This window comes from Pleurodeles waltl, chromosome 8 (assembly GCF_031143425.1).
Source record: "Pleurodeles waltl isolate 20211129_DDA chromosome 8, aPleWal1.hap1.20221129, whole genome shotgun sequence".
In the NCBI taxonomy this organism is placed as follows: Eukaryota; Metazoa; Chordata; class Amphibia; order Caudata; family Salamandridae; genus Pleurodeles; species Pleurodeles waltl.
Genome location: NC_090447.1, coordinates 965,811,697 through 965,829,166, shown reverse-complemented (window position 1 = coordinate 965,829,166; position 17,470 = coordinate 965,811,697).

The following is a 17,470-nucleotide window of genomic DNA, read 5'->3' as shown; positions in this document are numbered from 1 at the left end:
ACCACAGCACACATTAAAACTAACAAGACAAAAAAATACACTAAGCACACACATAATTCCCAGTCCCCAAAATAGAATCCAGCTTTGTCAGAAGGAGGATGGGTATCCCTGATGACCTCAACCAACTGCAACCAGGGAAGTATCCCGGCCTTAGAGACCACATGCCCAAAATACTCCACCTCTCTCTTCAAAAAATCACATTCTCCTTATTGAGCACAACTCCTTTACACTGTAGACCACCGAGCCCTTGCTCCAGCACCATGCCATCCTCTTCACAGACTAGGAAAAAGGTAATTTTGACATATTATGATTCCCTCAACCTTCTTAAACATCTGTTCTATGATCCTTTCAAATACGGATGCCACCGAAGCCAGTCCAAACAAGCTACCAATATTAGTATGAACCAGAAGGGGATACAAATGTTGTGTGTGGATGAGACCCATAGTCAAGTTCTACCTCCTCGTAGCAGAAGCTAGACCTAACCTAACAATCTAACTGAACAACTTGAGTTTTGACAGGATCTCACTTATTTTAGGAAGGGGGAGAGAGTCCACCCATATCTCCCTGTTAATGCTGCACAGGTCCACATATATATGAATATTCCAATTGCATTTGGACTCAACCACCAAAGGTGAAAGATAAAGGAAAAATTCAATGGGCTCAAAAATGCTATGTAGTGTGAGTTTCCCAGAAACGTTTAATAAACATGTGTGCACAGACCATGTTTGTGCAGACAGCAGGGGAGAATCCAACTGACTCCTATTCCAAACAATACATTCCATTTCCCATGACAAATTTCCAGAATACTAGGTTCCAGCCGTACTTGGGTAGTGAACAAAGCCACAGAGAGGATATTACAATTGTCTCACCTTTTAACTTATCAATGTGCACCTCGTTTGATTTGACAATGTATCCCCATCCCCTTTCACCATCATGCCTACTAATGCTTGTAAAAAAAAAACGTTACACAATTATTATATAAGTGTAAGCCGTGGGTTTGCTGCTATGTAAGCATCAGCTGTGCTCCACTATAAAACTGATACAATCTAGACTTGAGATTCCACTGCTTACTATATGACAGGACAGTACCTCTTTTTTAACCCTGCTATCTTGTTCCTACTCCCTTCTGCTGAACACTGCTGATTCTATTTTCTTTTCACAACTTCCCTTCACACAAGGATCAATTAAGTTCCAACTAGGTTATAGGACCTTGTACAGTGTCAGTGTTTACAGTTGAGACAGATGTTGATCTACCACTAGGAGTCTGATGCCGTGGATGGTACTGCTTAGTTTTAACCCCCTTCCTGTTTACTTGTTTTCATGTGTACTCTGTCTCTTTCCAATAAACAGTGCGGCAACCTGGAGATTAGCATTCTAGTTGTCGGCATCCCAGAAAAATGATGCCTATTCTTTCTGATTTTAAAATCTTGTAACACGAATTTGGCTATTGGTTTTCTTAACATGCTATGCTCCTTAAGAATGTTGAAACCCTAAAATAAAAAAAAGTGCCAGGATCTGACTCTATGGGCCAGATGTAGCAAACGATTGCGACTCGCAAACGGGCCGAATCGCAATTTGCGACAGTGCAAAATCGGAAATGGGATGCAAAAAGCCCATTTCCGACTCGCAAAAAGCGATGGGACCCGTTTGCGAGTCGCATCCGGTGCGACCCCATTTTGCGACCCGCAAATTGCAAGTCGCAATTTGCGAGTAGCAACCCATATGCAATTGCAACTCGCAAATTGCGACTAGTCGCAAAAAGCCCAGTTTGCATGTCCCATTTACCACTAACTCAGAGCAGGTGGTAACCATTACCAAAGTATAAAAGGGGACCCAGAAGGCATCTGGGTTACTCAAGATGGCGGAGATATACCTGATAGCAGTGAGGAGGAGAGTCTACGCAGCCCAGCAGAGGAGGAGGAGGGGCCACAGACAGGAGAAGATATATAGAACCAGGCAGACTCTTTTTCAGCAAACTGAAGAGGAGATCTATGACAAATACCGCCTTAGCAGCGCAGCCATTCTAGAATTAATAGATTTACTGAAACCACAGCTAGAACACAAGACCCTGCGTGGCTGCGCCATCCCTACGCATGTGCAAGTACTATGCGCACTGCACCTCTTGGCCTCAGGGAGCAATCAGGGGGTCATTGCCGTGGCAGGTGGGGTATCCCAAAGTGCAGTGTCAAGGTTCCTCAGGGCATTCCTAGAAGCCTTAGTCACGCACATGTCTCACTTCATATACTTACCAAGGAATGAGGCAGAAATTAATAGCACCAAGCTGGACTTTTACCGCATTGCCCACTTTCCTCATGTCATAGGGTGTGTAGATGGGACACACATTCAAATATGCCCCCCTGCTAATCTGGAACACATTTTCCGCAACAGGAAGTGTACCCACTCACTCAACATACAGGTTGTTTGTGATGCCCATTATGTCATCACGGACATCGTAGCTAAGTTTCCTGGCAGTACCCATGACTCATACATTTTTAGGCATAGTGGGATACATCAACGCCTGGAACGTGGGGAATTTGGAGACGGTTACCTCCTAGGTAGAGCCACAGACACTTGCAGACATACACACAGGTCACTGTGCACGACAATCTGGACTTCCTAACCGTGTACTTTTGTGCCCAACAGGTGACAGTGCATATGCTCTCAGGCCTTGGATCATGACTCCGTTTTTAACACCCAGAACTGAATCAGAGAGGCAATACAACAGTGCGCATAAGAGGACCAGGAACCTGATCGAGCGCACCTTCGGACTGCTGAAGGCAAGATTCAAATGCCTCCACCACAGTGGAGGCGCCCTCCAATACACCCCCATTACCGCTTTCAAAATTGTGGTCGCATGCGCCATCCTCCACAACATAGCCACCCGACGTGGGCTACCTCTCACCCCTGCAGACCCAGATCCTGATGATGAAGAGCAAGAACAACCACATCGCCATCATGGGGATAGGAGTCTAGCTAATCAAGGCAGACTGAGACGGGACCACATTGCAACGCAATATTTTGGACGGTACGTGTCAACTCCCACCATACTCACCTATTAACCATTTGTTAAGTGGAACAAAAATAACTGTTTTATTAATGTCATGAAGAAACTATATACAAGTTGAAATTGTCCATGGGCAGGAAAATGCCAACCAGTCATGTGGCACATTAACGCCATGTGCCACATTAATCTGTCCTGGCTGTTATCTATGATCTCCTGCCACCCCTGCCAGCCTGGCTGGTCCCTGCTGCGTCCATGGTGCTGTGCCTACCACTCCTCAGCACCCTACTGTCAGTGGCAGAGACACTGCTCACTGTTGAGCCCTCCTCCCAGGTGTATTTGTTAACTTCCTGGCTGTGATGTCATCATCATGTGCCAGGAAGTGTTTCCAGAGTGTTCTGGTATGCTTTCTGGAGTGTTCTGCTGCACCTGCAAGCAATTTTGAAGGTAATCGCAATTTGCGACACCCACTCGCTAATTGCGAGTTCGTTTTTTGCACACTCGCAAACAGCGACCTCGCAAACTGCGGACTCGCACACAGCGTTGCGAGTCCGGCTGCGAGTCGCAAAATCGGATCGCTTTTTTTTCTGACATTCCAATTTGCGACTCGCATTTTACGAGTCGCATCAACTGTTATATGTTATTTACTTTGTATCATCAGCATTCTTTCCTGGCCATAGTCTTCAATGCAGTATGTGAGACAAATGTTATCCCAGAAAAAAAGAAATAAATACATTGTTGATCCATTTTACCAAAATGTACCTTCAGCAATTCTAATTCATTATTGTCCCATGTCATTTATTGACACAGGGTTTGAACTCTTTATTTGAAATGCATTAAACAGAATGCTACACTTGTGAAGGGACATTGTGTTCTTTAGTGTCCAGGTGAATTTTCATGCAGGGTAGAGGATGATATACCAATGCAAGAGAATTTAACATTTAATAAGTATATAGTGGATGAAGTGAGAACCTCTACATTCATACCCAGAAAAGAGTCTCTGGTTCTTCCGGTGGTCAATAAAGTGGCAATCTGATGACAATCTGCTTGGTTAGGGACTGAGTTACCCAAGCCAAAGGTACTGAAGTCTGACTGACAATTGTAGATGTGCTAGTTGTTGTTAGTAGACTAATGAGCCTGTGCTCACTAGATAGGTTCTATCCTGACTTTTTACTTTCCTGTATTTCAGAAACTGCCAGAGGAAATAAGGTTTTTCCAATGGTTGGGACACACAGCGCACAAGGGGCACCATAAGGAGTCACATCAGAAGTCACTGGACTAACAAGGGCATAAAACTAGTTCTTTAGAGCCAGGACCTAATTGCAACTAGGAATAATGACATTTCCAATAGTGTAGGAGTTAGGAATACAATTGCTGCAGTTCTGTAATTTTGACAATAACTACCAGACACCTGAACTGTTTCTGATTCTGTGACAGCCTCCTATTTCCTCTTTAGCTGAGAAAGGATGAATTCAGTCACTTTACAGGCCTTGGTAGAGCTTGAGGCAGTGGAGCACATCTTAGTCCCAGATGACTCTCTTTTGATGTATGATTTCATACTGGACACCTGGGTGGTGGCAAACCTTTTGCTTTAGGGTCAGCTCATTCCACTGAGCAGTCCTCATTTAACTCCATAGATCTGTTTTCATGCATGTTCTTCAGTTAGCTGAGTGTGGTGGAACCCTTCTGCTAGATCAGGTAGGCTCCTCACAGCTCCTCACGACATGCATAGTCCAGGTCACTGGATGACAGTTAGGCTCTTTATTTTGTAAACTTCACAGCAGCAAAATGACTATAAAGGCATTTCATACTTAGGGCCTTTTTTACAAGGCCTTAGTGGCACACTGCCCCACCTGAGAATCATTTTTTTGACAGTCATGTGGCTCAGTAGGCAGCCCATATTTACATTGCCAGGCAAAGCCACCTTGCGTGGTCTTGTAAATATGGGCTCTTTTCACGCATAGCACTATGTGAAAGGGGTGTTCCATAGGTGTTTCTTGGGGTGTCCCCACGCAACACCCATGGAACCCGAAGGAAACTGGTGCATTTCCAGAATTACAAGTTTGGGAATGCGTCTGATTCCTACGCCACCTTAGGGGTGGCGTAAGGGTGACGCAACTGGAGAAATATCTTTATCTCTCCCCATTGTTTCCTCTTTCTATGTGTGCTGCAGAATGGGCACATTTCTGCCCTTATCTGATGGTGCAGGGTGATGCAGCAAGACACTTGCTGCGCCGCCCTGTGCCACAGGACTTGTAACTGAGGCTCTTAGTCCCAGTATTGATGATTTTGGCAACCAGACAGTGTCTCGAGTTGTGGTCCACATCTTCTCTTCCCCGCAGCTGCTTAGTCTGTCTTTTTGGCCAAGTGACTTTGAAAGACTGAAGTATTAGGGGCCGTATTTATACTCCGTTTGCGCCGAATTTGCGTCGTTTTTTTCGACGCAAATTCGACGCTAAACTAACGCCAACTAACGCCATATTTATACTATGGCGTTAGAGGCGTATAGCGCCAAAGTTCCCGGAATGTGCGTCATTTTTTAGCGTGAACCCCTTCCTTGCGTTAATGATATGCAAGGGAGGCGTTCCCGTCTAAAAAATGACTCCCAGGCCTTTACGTGGTATTTATACTCCCGGGCAAAAGAGACGCCCGGGAGTGGGCGTGGCTAAAAACGGCGCATTTGCGCCGCTTTTTAACGCCTGGGTCAGGCATGGCGTTAAGGGACAAGTGGGCTCAAAATGAGCCCAGAGTGCCCTCCCCTGCCCCCAGGGACCCCCCCTGCCACCCTTGCCCACCCCAGGAGGACACCCAAGGCTGGAGGGACCCACCCCAGGGACATTCAGGTAAGTTCAGGTAAGTATTTTTTTTTTTTTTTTAATAATTTTTTTTGGCATAGGGGGGCCTGATTTGTGCCCCCCTACATGCCACTATGCCCAATGACCATGCCCAGGGGACAGAAGTCCCCTGGGCATGGCCATTGGGCAAGGGGGCATGACTCCTATCTTTACAATGATAGGAGTCATGTTGATGGGGGATGGGCGTCGTTAAAAAATGGCGCAAGTCGGGTTAAGACGATTTTTTTGCCTCAACCTGACTTGCCCCATTTTAAGACGCCCTAACGTCATTTTTGCCCAACGCCGGCGCTGCCTGGTCTACGTGGTTTTTTTCCACGCACACCAGGCAGCGCCGGTCTGCTTGCGCCGGCTAACGCCATTCCATAAATACGGCGCCCGCATGGCGCTTCAGAATGGCGTTAGACGGCGCAAAATTTTTTGACGCTAAACTGCGTTAGCGCAGTTTAGCGTCAAAAAGTATAAATATGGGCCTAGATGAGACGTCCAAAACATAAAGCCTCCTTTTGGTCAAGAAGAGATGCCAGAGACAGCTAGAGTTTACAGTTGTTTTTTCTAGAGGGATGGCTACATTCAATTGCTCATAATCTCTGGCATTTCAGGAGGAGCATCCTTTCCATGTTGTTAGCCAGATGTTGCAGGCCACCTGATCTAATAGACTGCATCAGGATGAGATGCTAGAAATGGACATCCCTATTTTAACACAAACAAACCACCATTTTGTGTACCACAAAAACACAAAGTCAAAATGGACCCCACTATTTAATAGTGCATTTAACAGTTCATAATCTAGGCATCCCACATACAGCCAAACATGATGAAAGTAAGCAAATCCTGTTATGGGAAGGGAAAAGATATTTACTGGGATCAGACAATAGTCTATCCATTGAAGTATGGGTAAGAATGTCTAAACTACTAGGCTACAGTCTCTCAGTCACAGTCTATCAGTCAGTTACCGATTAACATTGGTTGAGAAGCAGTGGCCAGATTCATCCAGAAAGTGGGTGACTCTAACGTGCATGATTGTCAAACCTGGGCGGGTCAGTCAGAAAAACATTAACAATAGAGTGACACAACTTTTTCATATCATGCAGTGGACTTTTGTCCCAAAAGAAAGTATCAAATATTAAGCCACTTTGGGCATTAGCTAGTAGACATGATGCAGGCTGTCTTTGCCTTGGATGTGATGGGAGTTTTGTTAGGGTCATCAGCTTTTCATTTAGTTCCCTTAGCAGGCAATACTTCATGTCACAGAAGGCAGATGTTGATTGTAGAAGTGTGTTGGGTTGAGGTGACCACCATACTCCAGAAGTCAGTGCATCAGTGGAAAACTCTTGAACGACTTGGTCAGATGCTTGAATACATTGGCTGTTCTTTGTGCGTAAGTCGAGAATGGAGAGGATCAAAGGTAATGGCTGACTAATGGGTTATGTGGAATGTGGTAATTGAGATTGGTTTTAGAGTAGCAGATGAAATCCAAAATGTTGTTCGAAGGATGAATTGCTAGTAACAATCTACTTGCTGCTATCACTTTTCAGCTGGTTGACAAAAGTTGTATTCATGGTCTTGCTGGTTGTGTCACATGAAAGTATTACATTGAGTAAGAAATGGCAGCTGCATAACTTGACAATGATGTGGTGAAGACATCAGAATCTCAGCATTAAATGATCAGTTGTTCCTCAATGGTTTATAGATCAAATGGTAAATGAAAACCTGTGTTGCTGAAAGTTGAAAGCAGCAGGACCAAAGGTCATTGGAATTGCATGATGACTGAGCATGCGTAGACATGGTGATCGCTTCATGTTGCTGGGCTGATTTATTTGTCGACTTCTGTAATCTTTACCGACTAGACCATATAGAGCATGAGAGGATGTGAAGCAGAGGATGGATCTTCAACATAAAAGTAATTTAGGATATGTGCTATATTTGCTGCATGGCAAACTGCAGAAGGAACATTGATCATCATAAAGTGAATCAATCGATCTTTATTTTTGCTCTGAGATATGATGAGTGTGTTATATATGAGGCTGTTTGTATTAACCGCATGTGGATGGTGTGAGTATTTGGAATTACTTGGATTGTGAGATGGTGGAAATGTTGTATGAGAAGGGTACTGAGAAATTTGTCAGGCAAAACGTTTCCTTGCCTTTGTTTGTATCTGGATAGCAGATCACATGCAATGGAGCCCTAAGGAGAAAGATAAAATATAATTATTTACTAATTATTTCAGGAAAGTAATGAGGGAACACATAGGCAGAAGCCATAAGCTAAGCCTTCGACCTGTTAAGTGCCTCACAAGATGCACGCATTGATTTGCAACTGCCAGTTTGATTAGTAGTGACCTGGGTGCGATGACTGGTACACACCAAAATTCCTAGGTAGGAGGGGAACTATAGAATCCGCTGTATACTGATTTCTGAGGGTGATGAGTCCAGTAAAGTAAAGAAAGGCTGGTGCCCTTCTGAATGAGCTATCTTTTTTAACAATGTACTCATGTTGGATTTAAGTAATATTATCTAAGGGTGAGGGCAATCTCTGGTAGATATTCACCAGAATGCAGCCATAAGGCCTGGGGCAAAGTCTAGGCCTTACTCCACCCTGGCCAATAATTAGTGGTACGTTTCATTTTAATTGGATAATATTGCCATTTTAAGTCTGTCTCTTAAATGTGTGAGTGAAATTTAGAAAATTGTTTTTAGATGGTGGTTCCTGATACCATTTATGTGGAAGGTTACAGGATGCAAATATGTTGATTTGTTAAGCTATCAGGTTGTGCTTTCTTGCCCTATTGAAGTGAATTTTAGTGAATGCCTGGTTCGATGTCACAAAACAGTCTACATAAAAAGATGATAACATATTTTAGTCACAATATAATTCATTTATTGGTGGTGCCACACTGAACTGAAGTAAGTTCTAAGTTGGTTTCACCTTGAGAAAAATGTTAAACCTATGCTGGGATTTGATGAACTATGTTTGAGAGAAAACTATTTTCTCTAATGATTTTCTGGTGAAAACTGTAGTAAGTGCTCCAGAATTGAAAATAAGGACAAAATGTCTGTAAATTCACAACTATCTTCTTCAGCCATCTGAGAAATGCAGCCTGGTGCACTGCGTCACACATGCTTTCAACAGCAGAAGCAGGCTGTTAGTTCATTTACTGTTCTAATGCATCTCCAACACAGAGTTCGAATTAACAACTAGAATGATAACATTCTATTCATGACAAAGACGAGACAAACTTTCAGTGTCATATTGCTGCAACAGGAGCTGTAGAAGTGAAATCATTTCCTGCAGGGAAGACTAAAGTAAATGAACAAAATGAGGGATTTTAATACCCTCATTTTTCACATAAGAAAAAATAGTTTGGCATGCTGAGTGAAATATGTACTTTCAACAGCAGCCGCTACCTGTCACTTGATTTCTTGGTGTTCTACTGTTGCTTCATCAGAGCGTTCTAATGAACAACTAGAGCAACATTCTATATTCATGACAAAATAGTTACCATGTTGCTGAATAGCAGCTATTACACATAGAGCAGTTTCCATCAAGCAGGCTGAAGTAAATGAGCCTTGCAGTGTTATTGCAGGTATGAAATCAGCTGGTTAACATGAGTGTACATGCAGGTTTTTAGTTATTTATGTCATACTTTAAAGGGCTCACAATAGTTATTGAGAGTGATGCCTACCCATGTCCAACAACTCCTTTCCACATCTGTGCCTATGGGACATCCATCCTCTTTTTCACTTAATACCTCCTTAATTTTAAAATAGTAACATTTTGACAGACATCTAATGTTTCTTAATTTTCCCTGTCTGGCAGATTGTTTACAGCTGCATGATACGATTTGCAGACTGACCCCATATGTAGAATGAATAGATTTGTGTTGCTGTTGGCAGAGAAGTCCTTTTGGTTGCTGTTTAGACATTGAGGGCCTAGTTAACAAATTACTTTCTGTGGTACCCAAAGGTATATTAAAGTAGTAGTATTTAACTCCTACAAAATGCAATTCATACACCTAAAAGTGTAAATATCCACCTCCATCCATACTCTCCACTAGGATTGAGAACTTCCTTTGGACAAGTACAGGAAATATGAAAAGGTTTATGAAAAAATGAGTAAAAATATTTAATGAACATTAGTGTTATATATTTATTTTAAATGCAGAACACAATAAAGATATACTATAACAAATTTAACTTTTGTAATTAAATAAGTAATTAATTTAAATATGTCAAATTAAACCAGTGTGCTGTAATGATTTTCTTTTTAAAAAAACATCCCACCTTAAGTAAAATTGTAAAATATTTATATTTATTTATTATGCGTTAACAATTACAATATCCATGTAGAGGATTAATTAGAAAAAAATGTAATTCTTTTTTATTTAAAGTTACTTTTTAAATGAAAACATTTTAGAAAATGTTTTACCATGAAATAATATTTATATGTGTATTACGCTTACATTTCTTAACATTAAATAATTTTATACACACAAGCATACACACACACACACACACTTACAGAATCCACCACAAGCACCAACATCCAGCCTCCACAGGACCCAAACGGCGGCAGTGCGTTGATGGGTGTGGGTGCATATGTAATTAAGTCCAGCTCCTCATTATGATCAAAGCAGTAGAAAAAGGCAGTGTCTAGACAAAATATCAGATATAGGCGGTCTTTACAACATTGGCGTTAAAAGGCGCTTACCGCCGTGCAGAAGACCACCAACACACCGCTGCGGCCACGAAATTCCGCCACAGCTATTGTGACCCACATTTCAGAATCCGCCAGAATTCAGACACCCACACAAGTCCGCCACACCAAAGGTCAGTGATAAACTGCCGAAAACAAAACCGACACCGTCACGCCAACAGAAATACGCCCACACTATCATGACACACGAATCCACGTGGCGGTCTTTCAACCGCGGTATTCCATTGGCGGTACACACCGCCGCGCTCAAAATACACACACATTTCCAAAACACAGCCACATTGGACAATTCAAAATACACACACCTGATACACATACACACACCACTCCCACACACCCATTACAATATAAAACACACACCCACATCACCCACAAACCCCCACGACCAGAATCACTGAGAGAAGGCCAGAGAGAGACACCACCATCAACAAACTAGCATTCACAGGCACACAACATCATCACCCACACAACTTCCACGCACCTCACACAACACACCACTACATATGACCACACTTATCACCACACACTCCACCCCACACATCACCTACACCACCCCATGGCACGGCAAAGACACCCCAGGTTCTCGGAGGAGGAGCTCAGGGTCATGGTGGAGGAAATCGTCTGGGTAGAGCCACAGCTATTCGGAGCACAGGTGCAGCACACCTCAATTGCAAGGAAGATGGAGCTATGGCGAAGAATAGTGGACAGGGTCAACGCAGTGGGACAGCACCCAAGAAATCGAGAGAACATCAGGAAGAGGTGGAACGACCTACAGGGGAAGGTGCGTTCCGTGGTCTCAAGACATCACCTGGCGGTTCAGTGGACTGGCGGCGGACCCCCACCTCCTCACCCACAACTAACAACATGGGAGGAGCAGGTCTTGGCGATTCTGCATCCTGAGGGCCTCGCAGGAGTAGGTGGAGGAATGGACTCTGGTAAGTCAAAGATTTACTATTACATCCCCCACCCTACCTGCATGGTATCACATACCCCACCCTCACCCCCAGCACCCCAACTCCTCACATATGTCCCTACATCACAAACCACCCATCCCAACACCAAGCCCTGCATGCAACACCAAAGCATGGACACCCATCACCAAAGCATGCCCACTGCACATACCCATACACCCCCCTAAACCATCATCACACAAGGTCCCACACAGGAATGCAAGCACTGGGGTACATGGTCACCCACCCATTGCACACCATAACACACACAGATTTAATAAACATCCTTTTATACCCCTGCAGGACCCCTACCCAACGTCACCGGCAGGAGGGTCCACACATGTCCACACCACCAACAGAAGAGGCCCACAGTGATGACAGCACCTCTGTCCAGCTGGAGCTAGATGAGCAGCCCAGACCATTGGGGACCTCGGGACAGTCGGTTCCCCTCACACAGGCACAGGCCACCACAGACATTCCCCCCTCTGGAAACACCAGCACAGCACCCGCCCAGCGGGCCCATTCCTCCGTCCCCAGGACACGTCAATCAGCAGTGTGTCCACCACTACAGGGAACCCAGGATAACCCACCACCCCAACAACAACAGGGACCTGGGGGCAGTGGTAGTGGGCACACAGTCCATGGGACAGAGGCCCTGGAACACAGGGGAACTGGGAGGGCTGCTGTGCGACAGGGGGTGGACAGGCCAAGGGAACCCACTCTCCATAAGGCCCTCTCCTCCATCATGGGAGCCTACCACCACTCCCAGGAGACGATGGCAACGGTACTGGCCATGTTTCAGGAGACCCAGCGCATGCAGGAGGAACAGTATATGGGCTTCAGGGAGGAACTCAGAACCATCAGCTCCACCCTGGGCACCATCGTAGGGGTGCTGAAGGAACTCAACACCAGGAGGGACACTGTGGCACTACAAGGGGCCCTTGACACTAGCATGGACGATGAACTGCCCACCACCTCCGCCGGCACTAGTGGACAGGACGCCCCGCCACAGGACCACCACACCAACACCCCACCCCCTGCAGAGGGAGAACCACCCTGCAAATGGTCCCTGAGAACCAGGACAGAGACAGAGCACGATGCCAAGACCCCTGCCAAGAAATGAGACCACCCTGATTATCATCCTACTGTCCCACTTTGTCACCCTGTCCATACTTAAACTGTCCCAGCTCCACTTCCTATGCCCATATGGGCAATGCACCTGTGAGACTAATTGACTGGACTCTGCCATGGACACTCATCCACCATCACCCCTCACCATTTCACTACCCCCTCCAATATTGAGCACTTAAATAAACACACCTAAAGCACAAAACGATCTGGAGTCTGTCTGTGATTTTGAAATAGTGTATTAGCAATTACAGTAACAAAATGCTTTTTAAATAGTAATGTCAACATACCTATGTCACACAGCTCTAGTCCATGAGGAATCTAAGCAGATGTCACACAGTGGAACCCACATCTGTGAAATCGTAATGGAAAGTGACAACTCAGTGACCATACACTGGGTGAAAATGACAGACAGTAGATAGGTAGTAGTGTTAAAGTACATGTAGTAGGCAGGTTTGTATTCTTACCTGTGTCTCACTGGAAATATTGCAGGATCACTGAGTCCCTGTTGTGCATGTCTTCTTCCTCTGCTTCCTCCTCTTCACTGTCCACAGGCTCCACAGCTGCCACAACACCGCCATCTGGACTATCATCCTGCAGAAAAGGCACCTGTCGTCACAAAGCCAAGTTTTGAAGCATACAGCAGGCCACGATGATCTGACACACCTTCTTTGGTGAGTAGAATTGGGATCCACCTGTCATATGGAGGCACCTGAACCTGGCCTTCAGGAGCCCGAAGGTCCGCTCGATCACCCTCCTAGTTCACCCGTGGGCCTCATTGTAGCGTTCCTCTGCTCTTGTCCTGGGATTCCTCACTAGGGTCAGTAGCCATGACAGGTTGGGGTAACCAGAGTCACCTGCAAATGGCGAGGGACAACTGTTAGACACACACTAACCTGTAGGGATAACCCCAGAGCCAGACATCCATTCCCAATGACTTGCTTCTAGGTGCTCACCTAATAGCCACACACAGTGCCTTTGGAGTTGACCCATCACATAAGGGATGCTGCTATTCCGCAGGATGTAGGCTTCATGAACTGAGTCAGGGAACATGGCATTCACATGGGAGATGTACTGGTCTGCCAAACATACCATCTGTACATTCATCGAATGATAACTCTTCCGGTTTCTGTACACCTGTTCACTCCTGTTGGGGGGGACCAAAGCCACATGTGTCCCATCAATGGCACCTATGATGTTGGGGATATGTCCCAGGGCATAGAAATCCCCTTTCACTGTAGGCAAATCCTCCACCTGAGGGAAAACGATGTAGCTCCGCATGTGTTCCAGAAGGGCAGACAACACTCTGGATAATACGTTGGAAAACATAGGCTGGGACATCCCTGATGCCATGGCCACAGTTGTTTGAAATGAGCCACTTGCAAGGAAATGGAGCCCTGACAGCACCTGCACTTGAGGGGGGATTCCTGTGGGATGGCGGATTGCTGACATCAAGTCTGGCTCCAACTGGGTACACAGTTCCTGGATTGTGGCACGGTCAAGCCTGTAGGTGATAATCAAATGTCGCTCCTCCATTGTCGACAGGTCCACCAACGGTCGGTACACCAGAGGATGCCGCCATCTCCTCACATGTTCCAGCGGACGGTGCCTATGAAGGACAACAGCGAGCACAGAGTCAACCAACTCAGAGGTACGTACCCACAGTTTACACAGAACACCATTCATACACAAAAGGTGGCCTGTATGTGTGTTGAGTCTAGGCCTAGGTCTGTGTGACACAGTTGAAAATGAAGCCATGCGGGCCACTGAAATGGCGGCTGCCTGACCTCTAAAGTGGGACAATGGGATGTGAGGTAACTGCGCTGGCATTGTACACCGTCGCGGTAGGCGGTCGAAGACCGCGGCGCAATGCTGCATTGGTTAACATTGGACCCTATGGGTCCCAGGAGCCAATGACGATGTACGCCGGCGGTGACGGTACGCACCGCCGTGGACGTGACTGCCATTTTCTATCTGTTCAATCACTCGATACCTGATCTTCGACAGGAGAGGACCTACACTGCAAGTGCTGCTGTGATCTCGGTCTGGATGAGACAATAGCTCGAGTGTCTGGGGAAAGGGCCCCTGCCTTCACATCGGAGGAGTTGGAGAAACTCGTTGATGGGGTCCTCCCCCAGTACAAGCTACTCTACAATCCTCCAGACAAACAGGTAAGTACACAGGGAGCATGTTGTATGGGCTATGCCTGTGTGGAGAGGACTGGATGTAAGAAGGAAGGGGGTAGAGTGCTGTGTGCATAAAGACGGTGAATGCATGTGCCATATGGCAAGGGTAGGGCTGGGGGCCAATCACTTTGACGGTGCAGTTGGTAATGACTTCTCTTTTTCCCCTGTACATTTCATGTAGGTCAGCGCCCATCAGAAGAAAGATATTTGGCGTGCTATCGCCAAGGACGTCCGGACCCTGGGGGTCGACTACAGACGGAGCACCCACTGCCGTAAAAGATGGGAGGACATTCGCCGCTGGAGCAAGAAGACGGCGGAGGCTCAGCTGGGGATGGCCTCCCAACGTGGGAGGGGTGCCCGTCGCACCATGACCCCCCTGATGTTCAGGATCCTGGCGGTGGCCTACCCGGAGTTGGATGGGCGCTTGAGGGCATCACAGCAGACACAAGGGGGTGAGTACACTCTCATTCAGCTGACTTTGCATGCATTACGAGGTGTCTGGGTGGGGATGTGGTCTGTGGGTTTCCCTAGGCCAGGGCGAGTTCCGTAGGCAAGGCCCCTCCGTAAGGCAGGCCATGTGGCACCCCACCCGACCTCTGTAGAGTGCCAAGTACAGCTATTCATGCCCCTGTGTCATCTATGTGTGCAGATGTCATCCATAGCCTTGTAGGCTATTTCCCAGGAATTGAACAGTGGAGCCCAAGAGCGCGGCGTAGTGCAGGGGGCTTCTGTGTCTGTCATGTCTGCCAACGGTAGCGGTAATGCATGCACTCAACATGTCTTTCTTTGGTTTCCCCCCCCCCTTTTAGTGGTCTCCCTGTTCTTGTGTGCATTAACATCATCAGGCGGAGGAGCAGTGGCACCGGAGCATGAGGGAGCTGCATCCCACATGGCCTTGGAGGGCGACACTACGGAGTCTGAATTCACCAGGGCAGAGGGTGAGGGGAGCTCCATGGCGGAGACAGGAGCTGAGACCAGCGACACGGACTCGTCCTCTGATGGGAGCTCCCTTGTGGTGGCGGCAACAACTGTGCCCCCGCATCTACAGGTACAGCCGCCACCCCCCCTACCAGCACCGCCCTCCCAGCAGCCCCTCAGCCTTTGCCCCGTGCCTGCTCACCCAGGAGGGTGGGCATCACCTTTGCCCCAGGCACCTCAGGCCCTGCCCCAGTCACCCCTGCTGCCCTCAGTGAGGAGGCCATTGACCCCCTCAGGTCCCTCACTGTTGGGCAGTCTACCATTTTGAATGCCATCCAGGGTGTAGAGAGGCAGTTGCAACAAACCAATGCATTCCTGGAGGGCATTTATTCTGGTCAGGCGGCCCTTCACTGAGCTTTTAAGACTCTGGCCTCAGCACTGATGCAGCCATTGTCCCCGTCTCTAGCCTCCCCCCTCCAACTTCCTCCACCCGACTCAATCCCCTGTACCTCTGCCTATCCCAAGCACACCATCAGACCAGCCTGCACACACGTCAACACACAAGGGAAGCTCAGGCAAACATAAGCACCACACATCCCACAGGCACTCACGCAAGCAACACACACATGCAGACACACCAACGTCCACTACCTCCACTGTGTGTCCCCCTCCTCGTCTCCCTCCTCCCTCCCAGTCTCGTCTACACTCACACCTGCATGCACTACCACTACAGCCACTACGTCCCTCTCCAGCACACCCACCACCACACCCCGCTCACGTGCAGTCACCACCCCCACTACCATTCACACATCCCCTGTGTCCTCTCCCAGTGTGTCTGTGACGCCCCCTTCCAAGATACACAAACACAGGCACACACCCACCCAACAGCCATCCACCTCACGACAGCCTCCAGCGCATGCACCTTCACCCAAAGTCACCAAACGTACACCTCCTACAACTACCACCTCTTCCTCCACTCCCAAACCCCCTCCAGCTACTCGTCCCAGTGTGTCCCAAAAACTTTTTCTGTCCATCCTTGACCTCTTTCCCACACCTCCCCCACACCGTCCATCTCATAGGTCCCGAACTAGCACCTCAGCCACAACATCTCCGGGACCAGTGGTGCCTGTAGTCACCGGAATGTGGAGTGCACCGGCCACCAGGACAGCCAGTGTGGCACGGAGCCACAGCACAGACAGTCCCCCACCTGTGAAGCATCAGAAGTTGGCCAGTGCCCGGCGGGAGAGGGGCAAGACTCCAGCCACCAAAGCCGCTCCCAGGGGTCCCGTTGGGAGTGTGGAGTCAGCTGTGACACATTTCAAGGTGGGGAAGGGCCACAAGAAACCCGGCAAGTCTGGGAAGAGCAGCACAGCGGAGAAGACCGACATCATCCCCGCTGCCCAGGAGGCCACCGCCAGCCCCAACCCAGCTGCCCAGGAGGCCACCGCCAACCCCAGCCCAGCTGTCCAGGAGGCCACCGCCAGCCCCAGCCCAGCTGCCCAGGAGGCCACCGCCAGCCCCAGCCCAGCTGCCCAGGAGGCCAGCACCAGCCCAGCTGGGCTATGAAGGACCGTCAGCAAAAGGCCCGTTGGGCCATGAAGGACCGCCAGAAGCTGAGACCCTGCATTGTAGACTGCCATCTGAAGCACCGCTGAACATGGCACCGCCATCTGAAGCACCTCTGAACAGGGCACCACCATCTGAAGCACCGCTAGCACC